Here is a 13,445-nt window from a genome sequence, read left to right on the forward strand (position 1 = left end):
GAGCTAGGGGGCAGACGCCAGCTTGAGACTCTGCTGCACAACACTGTGCCCTGGTACCTGCCACGAAATGTATGTGTCCAGAGTCCCCTCAAGGCCAGAAGCAGGCTTGCTTCTGAAGCCCCCTCAGGTCAAGTAGCCTCCCATTTCTGGTGTCTAGGCTCACTCACAAAGAAGGGCCCAGGTGAATCAGAGATTGGAGAGGTCGATACCTTTAAGATCCCAAAGAATGAGCGGAGAGGTTAAGAGAGATTTGTTTAAGCCACCAGTTGTCAGTGTGTGGAATGCATTACTGGAGACGGTTGGGAACAGAACTCTTAATAGCTTCCACAAGGGAAGCGGATAAACATTTCAAAAATAATAATTGAAATGGGGAAAGAAGATGTGGATAACTTTTACAGAGTAAGCAAATCTTTAGAGCTGAGTGGCCTTCTATGCTTTAAGTGAATATGTTTATGCCACCATATGTATTTTGACCATCTATGTCACAGCTGCACTTACTAATGTTATGTGAATCCACCCAGCAGAAAATAGCAAGAAATTAACATTCTCCTCGAACTGTTACAGAATAACGAATAGCTGCCCATGAGCTCAAGGTATTGTATTGCTGTTCCTTGCTTGTGGTGTGACATTCCTGTCCTATTGAAGTTTCTTGACTACCCTGATGATATTACAAGCCCTGTCGCTATTCACAGCCAGCTGAAGCCTTGTGCCTATCGCTTTAAACATTCATGCTCAGGGAAGCCTGCACTACATTCTACTGCCACCCATGGCCCTGGCCAGACCTTGAGAGTGCCTGACCCCGGCATAGTAGGCATTGTAGAGGACAAGTGTGGCGCTTTCCCCAGGCTGTCGGTAAGGCAGGTGATTTCAGGGGTCAGAAGCAATCCCTTCAACTCCCTGCTGCTGTGGTTCATTTTTCATCCACACAACAGATGAATCCTGACAACCCTGTAACTACCCTGTAGCTAAACCTCTTGCATAGTTGGATCAGAATTCCAATTGGCTGCTTCTCAGGAATCCTTTCTTGGGCCTCATTTTACTCAGTCCTGCTTACATAGCACCTTTCGCAACGCCAAAACTCTTTACAGCCAATGAAGTCACTGGTGTAATGGAAGAAATGCGACAGTCAATTTGTGCACAGCAAGCTCCTGTAAGCAGCAAAATGACCAGATAATCTTTGTTTTAATGCTGTTGCTTGAGGGATGAATATTGGCTAGATATCCATTTTGCATTTTAATAGCAATGGACTGTATGCCAATTTAGGAAGTGACAATACTGCTGAGTACTGAAAAAGTAGCAATACTGCTCTAAAGGCGACCAGAAAGCAGAATATTACTGAGAAAATAACTAGAAAGTAGCATATTTTCCTCCTTTGCTCTTTTGATGCCAGTATTGGTCTCGGAGCAATGTGCAGAGGAAAATTCTAGGTCTGTAGAGCTGCGCTGGTGACCAGCTCGAACTTCATTATACACAGCGACGTGCAGGTTAACCCCTTTCTCCACTTTGACATGAAAAATTCACCAAGCAGATCAGAGAAGCATCAAGAAGGAAGCTTACATCCGGTGGGAATGTTGAGAGAGGACGTGTCTATCCTCAACTGTTGTGGAGCCCAATACCTATGTACAAAAGGAAAGGCTGATGTGTTTGCAACTGTCTTCAGCCAGAAATGCTGAGTAGATGATCCATTTCAGTCTCCTGATGTCCTTACTATCACAGAATCTAATCTTCAACCAACTCAGGCCATCCATGCAATATCAAAAATCATTTGAGCTCACTGGATGCTCATAATCTGTACCCCAGTATTGTCTCAGCTGTAGTGATGGAGACTTGCGCTCCAGAACTAATTGTGCTTTAGTCAAGCTGTTCCAGTACAGCAACATTGGCATCTACCTGACAATGTGGAAAATTGCCCAGGCACTTCCTGTCCACAAAATGCAGGGCAAGTCCAATCTAACCAATTACCGCCCAATCAATTGACTCTTAATCATCAGCAAAGTGATGGAAGGGGTAGCTGACAGTTATATCAAGGGGCACTTACTCAGCAATAGCCTGCTCACCAAAGCTCAGCTTGGGTTTTGCCAGAACACTCAGCTCCAGACCTCATTACAGCCTTGCTCCAAACAGGGATAAAGAAACTGAATTCCAGAGGTGAAGTAAGAGTGACTCCCCTTGACATTAAGGTTGCATTTGACTGTGTGTGGCATCAAGGAGCCCTAGTAAAATTCAAGTCAATGGGAATCGGGGAAAAATGCCCCCTGATTTGAGTCACACCCAGCGCAAAGGAAGATGGTTGTGGCTGTTGGAGGTCAATTATCTCAGTCCCAGGACATCACCGCAGGAGTTCCTCAGCGTAGTGTCCTAGGCCCAACCTTTTTCAGCTGCTCATGAATCACTTTCTCTCCATCAGAAGGTTCGAAGTGGGTATGTTCACAAATAATTGCACCATGTTCAGTTCCATTTGCAACTCCTCAGGTACTGAAGCAGTACATGCCCACATGCAGCAAGACCTTAACGTCTCCAACAAGGGAGAGTCCAATCAAGTCCCCTTGACATTCAATGGCATTACCAATAATGATTCCCAAACCATCAACATCCTGAGAGGTGGGGGAGGGGGGTATGGTTAAACCATTATGTCAAATCTCTGTATGTCCTGTTAACCTCCTCTAGCTCTACAGCCCTCTAAGATCTCTGCGCTCCTCCAATTACAGCCTCTTGCAGATCTCCAATTTTTATCACTTCACCATCGGTGGCCATGCCTTCAGCTGTCTAAACCATAAGCTCTGGAATTCCCTCCCCAAACCTCTCTTCCTCCCTCTCCATTAAAGACACACCAGACAGATTCCTGGGATGGCGGGACTGACATATGAGGAGAGATTGAGTCGGTTAAGATTATATTCGCTGGAGTTCAGAAGAATGAGAGGGGATCTCAGAAACCTATAAAATTCTAACAGGACTAGACAGGGTAGACGCAGGAAGGATGTTCCCGATGATGGGGGAGTCCAGAACCAGGGGTCACAGTCTGAGGATACGGGGTAGCCCATTTAGACTGAGATGAGGAGAAATTTCTTCATCCAGAGAGCGGTGAGCCTGTAGAATTCAATACCACAGAAAGCAGTTGAGGCCAAAATATTGTATGTTTTCAAGAAAGAGTTAGATATAGCTCTCGGGGTGAAAGGGAGCAAAGGGTATGGGGAGAAAGTGGGAGCAGGCTATTGAGTTGGATGATCAGCCATAATCATAATGAATGGCGGAGCAAGCTCGATGGGCAGAATGGCCTACTCCTGCTCCTATTTCTATGTTTCATTAAAAACATCTCTTTGACCAAGATTTTGCCTACCTGCTCATGTGCCTTGGTGTCAAATTTTGTTTGATTACGCTCCTGTGAAGTGTTTTGGGATGTTTTACTACATTAAAGTCGCTTATATAAATACATGATGTCTTTTATACAAGCAAAACCCTGTGGAGATCAAATTAATGGAATGAAAATTGGAAGCAGAGATAAAAAAATGTTGTTGATGCATTTAAGAACATCCAGAATTGCATTAGAACAGAGTGTGCAAACAGAAGCTCAACATTGGACCATCAGTAATTCAGGGAATTAGAAATGATGCTTGATGGTTGTGTTATGATCTCAGTCGAGACCAGTAACTTTTTTTTAAAATCCAAAATTCCAGTTATTTACTGAAAGAATGAAGCCACAAGATTCTATGGTTTAAAACAGAAGAGTTCTTACTATACAAGAATCAAACAAAGCAAACACTAAATATCCTCACACTAAATACTGTCTTGTGTAACTACCAATAACTTAAAACCCATAATCAACATAAATTAACATGAATTAACAGACAAGTTATGGCTGATTATAAACTGTAATTGCACATTAAATGGCAGATACAGCTAAGACAAATCTTATGAATTGGCTTGTCAACTCACTCAACATATAGTCATCAATCTCAGTCACAAAGTCCTTCAAAACTGTCTGTCTCAACTCCTCCTTCTAGGATTTAGCCTGACTCCACATGACAGCAATGCACAACCAACCCGAGTTCCACAGGCATGGTCTTAACCAAAAATGGCACGTGTCTGCAGAACATCCTCAACTCTGTTTGCGACAATCTGGATGTTTGGGGATCCACCAATGTTATCTTCAAGTAACAGAAACAGCCACAGCAACTTTTAGGTTCTGTGACCCTTACTACCTTTGCCTAACAATAATCTATCAATCTCAGATCTGAAATTTTTTAGTTAACCCTCAGCCTCACAGCTTTTTACAACTGCCGTTTCTGCAACCTTCCCTCATAATTAACCCCTTTGGCCCCGGTATCATTCTGATGTATCTGTACTGCGGTCCTGCTGAAGCCACTTAACCCTTCTGAGGTGCCGTGTCCAGAACTGAGTGCATCACTCCAGGTCACGCCTAAGCTTTATACAACTATAACATAACTTCCAACTCTGCTTACAACAACCTGAACGACATGGATCCGCCAATGTTATCTTCAAGCAGCAGAAGCAGCTGCAGCAGCTGTACATTTGCCTATTCTCAGCTTCTGAATCTAGCCTCCACCTTCTTCGGCCTGCCTGTACTGCACTACTGGAGTCATCATTGGAGGCCAGGTGGCTCTGTGTCCCTTTTATACAGTTCCAACCAGTTTCAACCTTTGGGCCCTGTTGCGCTAAACGTTGACATTCCATTGGCCTCATGGTTATTTTTTGTACCTGTTCATGAGCTTTGGCTGATTTTTATACATGGATCCCTAAATCTCTCTACTCCAGAGCAGTGAAGTAACCCCTCTCCATTTAGAAAATACTCTGATCGATCTTCCTTAGGCCTAGGTAAATGTGTTTCCAGCTGGCAGGTCTGGATCACTATTGGTACAATTTTAAAGAGCTTGTAGGAACTGAGAGACCCGATGGATCACACACACACACACACACACACACACACACATACACACACAAATCTTTGAAAGTGACGGGACAAGAAAGCACATGGGTTCCGTGGCTTGCCTGACACAAGAGTACAAAGGGAAGTGATGTTAAACATTTATAAATCGCTGGTTGGGCCACAGCCGGAGCATGGTGTTCCTGTGTCTGGGCACCACATTTCAGCAAGAAATGCCGATTAAGGCATCGAGGAGATTTACAAGCAAGCTACCAGGGATGTGGTACTTCAAGTTAGGTAAAGAAATCAGAGCAGCTGGGATTGTTCTCCATTGAATAGAGAAGGTTAAGGGGAAATTTAACAGAGGTGTTCAAAAGTATGAGGAGTCTTGATAGAGTAAATAAGACACTGAGTGGAATTTCATTGAGGAGATGGGGGTCCTACACAACCATTTGGAGAATCATAAAACTGCAAAGAGGCACTTGAGTGGGCAGAACTGTGGATTCCAGTGTAGGTAAGTAAAAGGCCATCTATTTTGGACCAAAAATGGATAGGTCCACCAGTGCTAATTAAGTGGTGAAATGTTAGGAACTCTGGAGGTCCAAAGAGATTTCGGGTGGCATGAACACAGACCACTGAGATGTAGTAGTCAGGTACAAAAAGGTTAATGGTATGTTAGCCATCATAATGAGAGGGCCAGAATATAATGGGGAAAAAAGTCTTGCGAGAGCTACAAACAACCCTGGTTAGATCATATCTGGAATAAAATGTACAATTCTGGACACCTCAACACAGCAAGGCCTAGGAAGGAGAGCAGAATCACAGTTACATATTTTTAATTTACCCTTTCAGGGAATGTGGGCATCGCTGGCAAGGCCAGCATTTGCTGCCCACTCCCAATTGCCAAGTGGCTTGCTGGGGCATTTCAGAGTAAATAACATTGTTGTGGGACTGGAGTCACATGTAAGGTAAGGATGGCAGGTTTTCTTCCTAGAAGGACATTCATGAACCAGTTGGGTTTTTACAACAACCAGCGAAAGCTAGATGGTCATTTTATTTAATTGAATTAAAATTCCACCAGCTGCCGGGGTGGGATTTGAACCCACGTCCCCCAGAGAATTAACCTGGGCCTCTGGATTAGTGACATTACCAGAACTCCATCATTGCCCCTCAAATATTCTCATAACTCCAAGGATTAGATTATGAGGAGAGGCAGCATAAACTAGGCTCATGTTCCCTGGAATAGAGAAGGGTAAGGGGTGATTTGATTGAGTTTTTTTTAAAGTAATTTTTTTTTAACATCTTCACACACTTTTTCCCCCCCACTTTGGGGAGAGGTGGTGGAAGGATTTCCAAGATGATTATCAGCCCGTTGAACCACATCATGAACATTCCTTCAGTGCCCAACAAGTCCTGAGGTCGGACTTGAACTGGGAGCAGCACCAGAAGTAGGCCCCTCCTGCTGAAGGTAATGAGAGAGACACTTTTTCTAGTGCTGGAGAAGTGCAGGGCAGGGGGACATAATTTTACAGGCAGAGCCAGGCCATTCAGAAGAGAAGTTAGCAAACACTTCTTCATGCAAAGCGTGGAACTCTCTCCACAAAAACCAGTAGATCCAGTCAATGAATACTTTTCATTACAGGATTGACAGAACTTTGCTTGCCTAGAGTTGTAGGGAAGTGGAGCCAAGGTGGAGATAGGATACAGATTAGCCATGATCTCAGTGAATGGCAGAATAGGCTCGAGTGTTTGAATAACCTCCTCCTGGCAGATTCCTAGCAACCATTAGGAAGCAGCCCATGTCCAAATGCAGCAAGACCTGGATAATAACCAGGCTTGGGCTGACAAGTGGCAAGTAAAATTCAAGCCACACAAATGCCAGCCAATAACCATCTCCAACAAAACAGAATCTAACCATCACCTCTTGATGTTCAATGGCATTACCATCAATGAATCCCCCACTATCAACATCCTGGGGATTACCATTGACTAGAAACTGAATTGGACTAGCCATATAAATACAGTGGCTACAGGAGCAGGTCAGAGGCTAAGAATACAGCCAGTGATGCCCACATCCTGTGACCAAAGAGGTCACAGCAGATCAGCCATTTATTGAATGGAAGAACAGGCTCGAGAGGCTGAATGATGATGAGTAACTCACCCCCTGACTCCCCAAAGCCTATCCACCCTCTACAAGGCACAGATCAGGAGTGTGATGGAATACTCTCCACTTGCCTGGCTGAGTGCAGCTCCCATAACACTCAAGAACTCAACACCATCCAGGACAAAGCTGCCCACTTGATTGGCACCCCATCTACAAACGTACACTCCCTCCGTCACTGATGCACAGTAGCAACAGTGTGCACCATCTACAAGATGCACTGTAGAAACTCACCAAGGCTCCTTAGACAGCATCTTCCAAGCCCATGACCAGTACCATCTAGAAGGACAAGGGCAGCAGACACATGAGAACATCACCACCTGGAAGTTCCCCTCCCAGCCATTCACCATCCTGATTTGTAAATATATCGCCGTTCCTTCACTGTCGCTGGGTCAAAATCCTGTAACTCCCTCCCTAACAGCACTGTGGGTGTACCTACACCACATGGACTGCAGCGGTTCAAGAAGGCAGCTCACCCCCACCTTCTCAAGGGCAACTAGGGATGGGCAATAAATGTTGGGCTAGCCAGTGAAGCCCACATCCCGTGAATGAATAAAAAAAAGATTAGACACCGAAAAGCTGTTCCTATTAGCAGGAGATGCAAGGACATAGATTTAATGTTTTGGGAAAGAGATATTAGGGGTGCTGTGAGGAAGAGCTCGCAGTGAGTGCTAAGAAGCTGCAACTCGCTCCCTACAAGAGTGATGGAAGCGGAGACAATGAAAAGTTTCTAAAGGAAATTGGATGGGCACTTGAGGAATGTAAACATATAGGGATAGAAACATATAGGGACTGATTGGATTATTATATAGAGAGCCAGCCTGGATTTGATGGGTCGAATGACCTTCTTCTGTGCCGTAATAACTCTATGATGTTAAAGTGATGAATTCTTATATTTGAAAGTTGGAAATTTGAATTGCTGGATCAGGAATTGGCTCCAACCCTACAGTCAGAAGGTTCTAGTTCACCTATGTCATTCAGCTCGGAGATGTACACTAGTGTTATCCCCCAGGGTTCTGTACTAGGCTTATTACACTTCATGGTCTTTATTAGTGGTCTGGACAGTTGTGATGTCAGTGTGGTTTGCAATCACATCAAACCTGTGCAAGGGCTTAAGGTGGTGGAGGATGACAATCAAATCTAAAACAATTTACAAAAGTGAAATACTGAGCGTGCTGGAAAACTGAAATAAGAACAGAAAATGTTGGAAATACTCAGCAGCGCTGAAAGCATCATGGGAGAGAGAAACAGAGTTAGCGAGCAGGGCTTTCCCACAGGCTTTGGAACCCTGACGTTGGTACCAAATGGGGGCCCCGAGCTCACACTGCTGGCAGCGGGACTGGTTTCCTGAAGGCTGTCTCTGGCCTCCCTGTCTAATTGAGGATGGCGGGCGAGATGTCGATGCTGCTTGCTCAATCCGGAGTCCAGCAGCCCCGAAGCCTGGGCTATTTTCTTTATTTGGAGGCAGGTCAGAGATGGACATGGAGGTGCCCTCTGAAAGGTAAACTTTAAATTGAAGATCAGAGGGGACAAGCAGGTAGATCACTGTGGGTAGACCTTTGGGGCTATAAGGTTGAGGTTGGGGGTTGTGTGGGGGTTGGGTGGGGGGGGGGGGGGGGGGTGGGGGTGGGGGTGGGGGGGGGGGGATGGGATTGGCCTTCCCTGCCTCTTTGGGCCATGGAGCTCCCAGGGTACCACCCAGACTACCACAGGGAGGCTGCCCCCATAAAGCTGGCAGAGTGTACTTGGCTTACACCAAAATGTTGGTGGTTTCCATCCAAAGAAGGTTGTTACTTATTGAAATTGCACTCAGTGGGCAGTCTCTCTGTAACTCTGCATCACTGGGAAACTTTGTGATGAATTCACACGTGAAGGATTGTGCAAGCGATGAATTCTAACAGTATCAATAATTTTTACATTGTAAAATAGCACCTAATTACATTTAATACAATGAATTCTTATTTTCTAAACTAGCATATTTTAAAGTAACAAATTAACAGTATAACAGGACACATTAGTTTCAAGTGATCAGTTCATGCTGCCTAAATGGATGGATTGTTACAATATAGAGTGAGGATTTCTTATAGGATAAAGTTACAGATCAGTGTCTTTGGAAGGGATAAATTCTTACAGTTTAAAGTGATTAACTTGAAAAAAGTTCGTATGCAGTAAGATAAAAGGAAAATACTGCGGATGCTGGAAATCTGAAATAAAAACAGAAAATGCTGGAAAAACCCAGCAGGTCTGGCAGCATCTGTGGAGAGAGGAACAGTTAACGTTTCAAGTCCGAATGACTCTTCAGAGATGAAGAGTAGAATTGTGATGAAATTTAAAACAAAAACAAAAATACCTGGAAAAACTCAGCAGGTCTGACAGCATCTGCGGTGAGGGACACGGTTAACGTTTCGAGTCCGAATGACTCTTCAACAGAACTGGAACTAGGTATTTTTGTTTTTGTTTTGGATTTCCAGCATCTGCAGTTTTTTGCTTTTATCTTTGTGATGAAATTTATACTGTTTAAAAATAAAAATAAGTGGATAAAAATAAAAATGAATTTAGAAAAAAGGGATTAAAAAAGGGGTGAATATAGAGGAGAAAGATAGTGGTCAGACAGGGACTATAATCATCTCCTGCCCACCACCCACACCTCTGCTCTCACACCTTCCTCTCCCTCCCAGAACCATGATAGGGTCCCTCTTGTCCTCACTTTTCATCCCACCAGCTTCCGCATTCAAAAGATCGTCCTCCGCCATTTCCGCCAACTCCAGCATGATGTCACCACCAAACACATCTCCCCTTCACCCCCTGCATCAGCATTCCGTAGGGACCATTCCCTCCAGGACGCTCTGATCCAGTCCTACATCACCCTTCCCACAACACCTTCCCATGCAATCGCAGAAGGTGCAACACCTGCCCCTTTACCTCCTCCCTCCTCACCGTCCAAGGGTCCAAACACTCCTTTCGGGTGAAGCAGCACTTCACTTGCACCTCCTTCAATTTAGCCTACTGCATTCGTTGCTCCCAATGTGGTTTCCTCTACATTGGAGAGATCAAACGCAGACTGGCTGACCGCTTTGCAGAACACCTTTGGTCTGTCCACAAGCATGACCCAGACCTCCCTGACGCTTGCCATTTCAACACTCCACCTGCTCTCATGCCCAATGTCCATCCTTGGCCTGCTGCATTGTTCCAGTGAAGCTCAAAGCAAACTGGAGGAACAGCACTTCATCTTCCGAGTAGACACTTTACAGCCTTCCGGACTGAATATTGAGTTCAACAACTTCAGACCATGAATTCTATCTTCATCCCCTTTTTAATCCCTTTTTTCAAAATTCATTTTTATTTTTTGTCCACTTATTTTTATCTATTTTTTATTTTTATTCATTTATTCATTGTTTCATCCCCTTTTTATTCCATTTTCTATTCATTTCTCCCCACCACTGCCCCCTCCCCCACCCCACCCCCGAAAAGGCTATCTGTTACTTCTTCCATTCCTAGGATGGGCGAGTTGTCTTATGAGGAAAGGTTTGGACAGACTAGGCTTGTATCCACTGCAGTTTAGAAGAGTAAGATTGTAATTGTAACATATAAGACCCTGAGGGGGTCTTGACAGGAAGGATGTGGAGAGGATGTTTCCTCTTGTGGGAGAATCTAGAAATAGGGGTCACTGTTTAAAAATAAGGGATCGCCCATTTAAGACAGAGATGAGGTGAATTTATTTCACTCAGAAGGTTGTGAGCCTTTGGAATTCTCTTCCTCAAAAGGCAGTGGATGCAGGGTCTTTGAATATTTTTAAGGCAGAGGTGAACAGATAATTGGTAAGCAAGGGGGTTATAAGTTATCAGGAGTAGGCGGGATGCAGATTTCGGGTTACTATCAGATCAGCCATGATCTCATTAAATGGCGGAGCAGGCTCGAAGGGCTGAATGGCCTACTCCTGCTCCTTGTTCGTATGTTCGTACGTTCATATTTCCCCAAATTGGAGAGGTTAGTACTAGGGGACAATCCAAGAGTAAGGGGGTCGGTCTGGAATGAGGAGAAATTTCTTCACTCAGGTGGTTGTGAATCTTTTCAAATCTTTGGAATTTGCTACCCTCAAGTTCTGTGGATGTTCACTCTTTCTAAGATTTTACCTCTTCAGATAATTATCCAATTCCCTTTTGAAATTCTCAATTGACCCTACCTCCACTGTACTTTCAGGCTGTGTATTCTAGATCCTAACCACTCACTGCATAAAAATGTTTCTCCTCATGTCTCCATTGCTTCTTTTGCCATTCATTAAGTAGTGTCCCCTGGTTCTCGACCCTTCCACCAATGGGAACAGTTTCTCCCCATCCAATCTGTTCAGAGCCCTCAAAACTTTGAACACCTTGATCAAATCTCTTAATATTCTCTAAGAACAGCCCCAGCTTCACCAATCTATCCATGTAAAGTGAAGTTGATGGTAATCCCCAGAACCACTCTTGTGAATCTTTTCTGCACCCTCTCTAATGCCTTCACATCCTTCCTAAAGTAGAGTGGCCAGTACTGGACACAATTCTCCAGTTGAGGCTAAATCCAGTGTTTTATACAGATTTATGATAACTTCCTTGCTTTTGTACTCTGTGCCCCTATTGATAAAGCCCAGGATGCTAAAAGCTTTATTGACCACTTTCTCAACCTGTCCTGCCACCTTCAATGACTTATGCACAAACATCCCCAGGCCCCTATGCTCCTGCACCCTGTTTAGAGTTGTGCCTTTTAGTTTGTGTTTCTCCCTCACAAAGTGAATCACGTCACACTTCTCTGTATTAAATTTCATGTGACACTGGTCAGCCCATTCCACCGAGCTGTCAGTGTCCTTTTGAAGTTTGTCACTGTCCTCCACACCGTTCACAATATTTCCAAGTTTTCAGACATCCACAGATGTTGAAATTGTGCCCCGTATGCCCAAGTCTAGGTCATGAATATATATCATGGCCTTGGGTCACAGTGTGCAAAGACATTTTGCAGACCAGCACAGCAGTGCCACAATCTGTCCTCCAACAGATACAGCTAGGGGAAGACAGGTAATGTCACTGGACCAGTAATCCAGTGGCACGGAGCGAATACTCTGGGATCATGGGTCCCAATTGCACTGTACCAACAGGGAGGGAATTTGAATTCAATTAATAAAAACGGATATCTGGACTTATAAACCAATCTTACTGACCATGTTGTAAAAACCCATCTGGTTCACTAACATCCTTTAGCTGTGGGAGTCACATGTAGGCCAGACTGGGTAAGGGTGGCAGATTTCCTCCCCTAAAGGGCATTAGTGAATCAGATTGGCTTTTACACCAATCAGTGATGGTTATCATGCCATTTCTAAGGCTAGCTTTATATTCCACATTTATTAATTAAATTCCAGTTTCACCACAGTGGGATTTGAACCCATGTCCCCCAAGGCATGACTCTAGGGAACTGGATTGCTGACCCATTGACATTACCACTACCCCACTGTCTCCCCCCTTCCATTGCACGAGGATGAGCTCTACAAGCATAGCCCAGCCAAAGAGAGGGTGTGTTGTTTGCCTCAGTACCTCCTACTCCTCCTTATGCTCCTGCTCCTCAGCTGCTCACTGGTGGCAAGAGCTGTCCCCTCACAATGACAAGGTCCTGCAGCAGAGCACCATGAATCTTGACACTCACTCAGCCAAGAATTGAAGGCCCCCCCCCTCCAGAGTGAAGGCAGAAGAAGGCTGTAGTGGTGGTAAGGTGGTCCCGGTCACCGTAGTTCGACGTCACCGAAATCTGACCACCAACCCAGTCAAGATTGTGTGGACAATGATGGCAACCCAAGTTCTCCATGTTAAACAAAGTCACGCGCAGGCTTCTACTGTCCGTTTTCCAAGTCCTGTGGTGATGGAGAATTTGCAATGGAAACAGGGCTGTGAACCCTGGGGTCCCTAGTCAAGAATCGGCACACAGTCAACGGATTCATGACAGCTATTGGACACCTGTGTTGGGACAGGGATGTCTTTGGGCAGCAGTGTTATGTTCCTTCTGTTGGGTTGCATTGCTCTGTGAACGTGGTTGCCTGCCTAACTACTGGTGGGTGAGTTGGTAAACAATACACTGCAGAAGCAGAGATCAATGTCAGATGAAGCACTTGCTGTTTATTAACACAAGTAACAGAGCACTAACACATGTGCTTCTCTGAACAGACCCTGTTCTAAACTACTGCTTAACATTGTAGCCCGCGCTACACAGCGATTGGGTAATACAGTCATGTGGTCAATCTGCTCACGTGCTCTTAAAGGTGTATTGCACCTCAGATTACCACATCCCTCCCCCTTTAGTACAATTTACAATCTTTACAATATATTGACTATTTACATAAATAAACTATTTACTAATTCAGTCTCCCTGGAGGCTCCTTCA

This window comes from Carcharodon carcharias, chromosome 3, assembly GCF_017639515.1.
Source record: "Carcharodon carcharias isolate sCarCar2 chromosome 3, sCarCar2.pri, whole genome shotgun sequence".
Classification (NCBI taxonomy): domain Eukaryota; kingdom Metazoa; phylum Chordata; class Chondrichthyes; order Lamniformes; family Lamnidae; genus Carcharodon; species Carcharodon carcharias.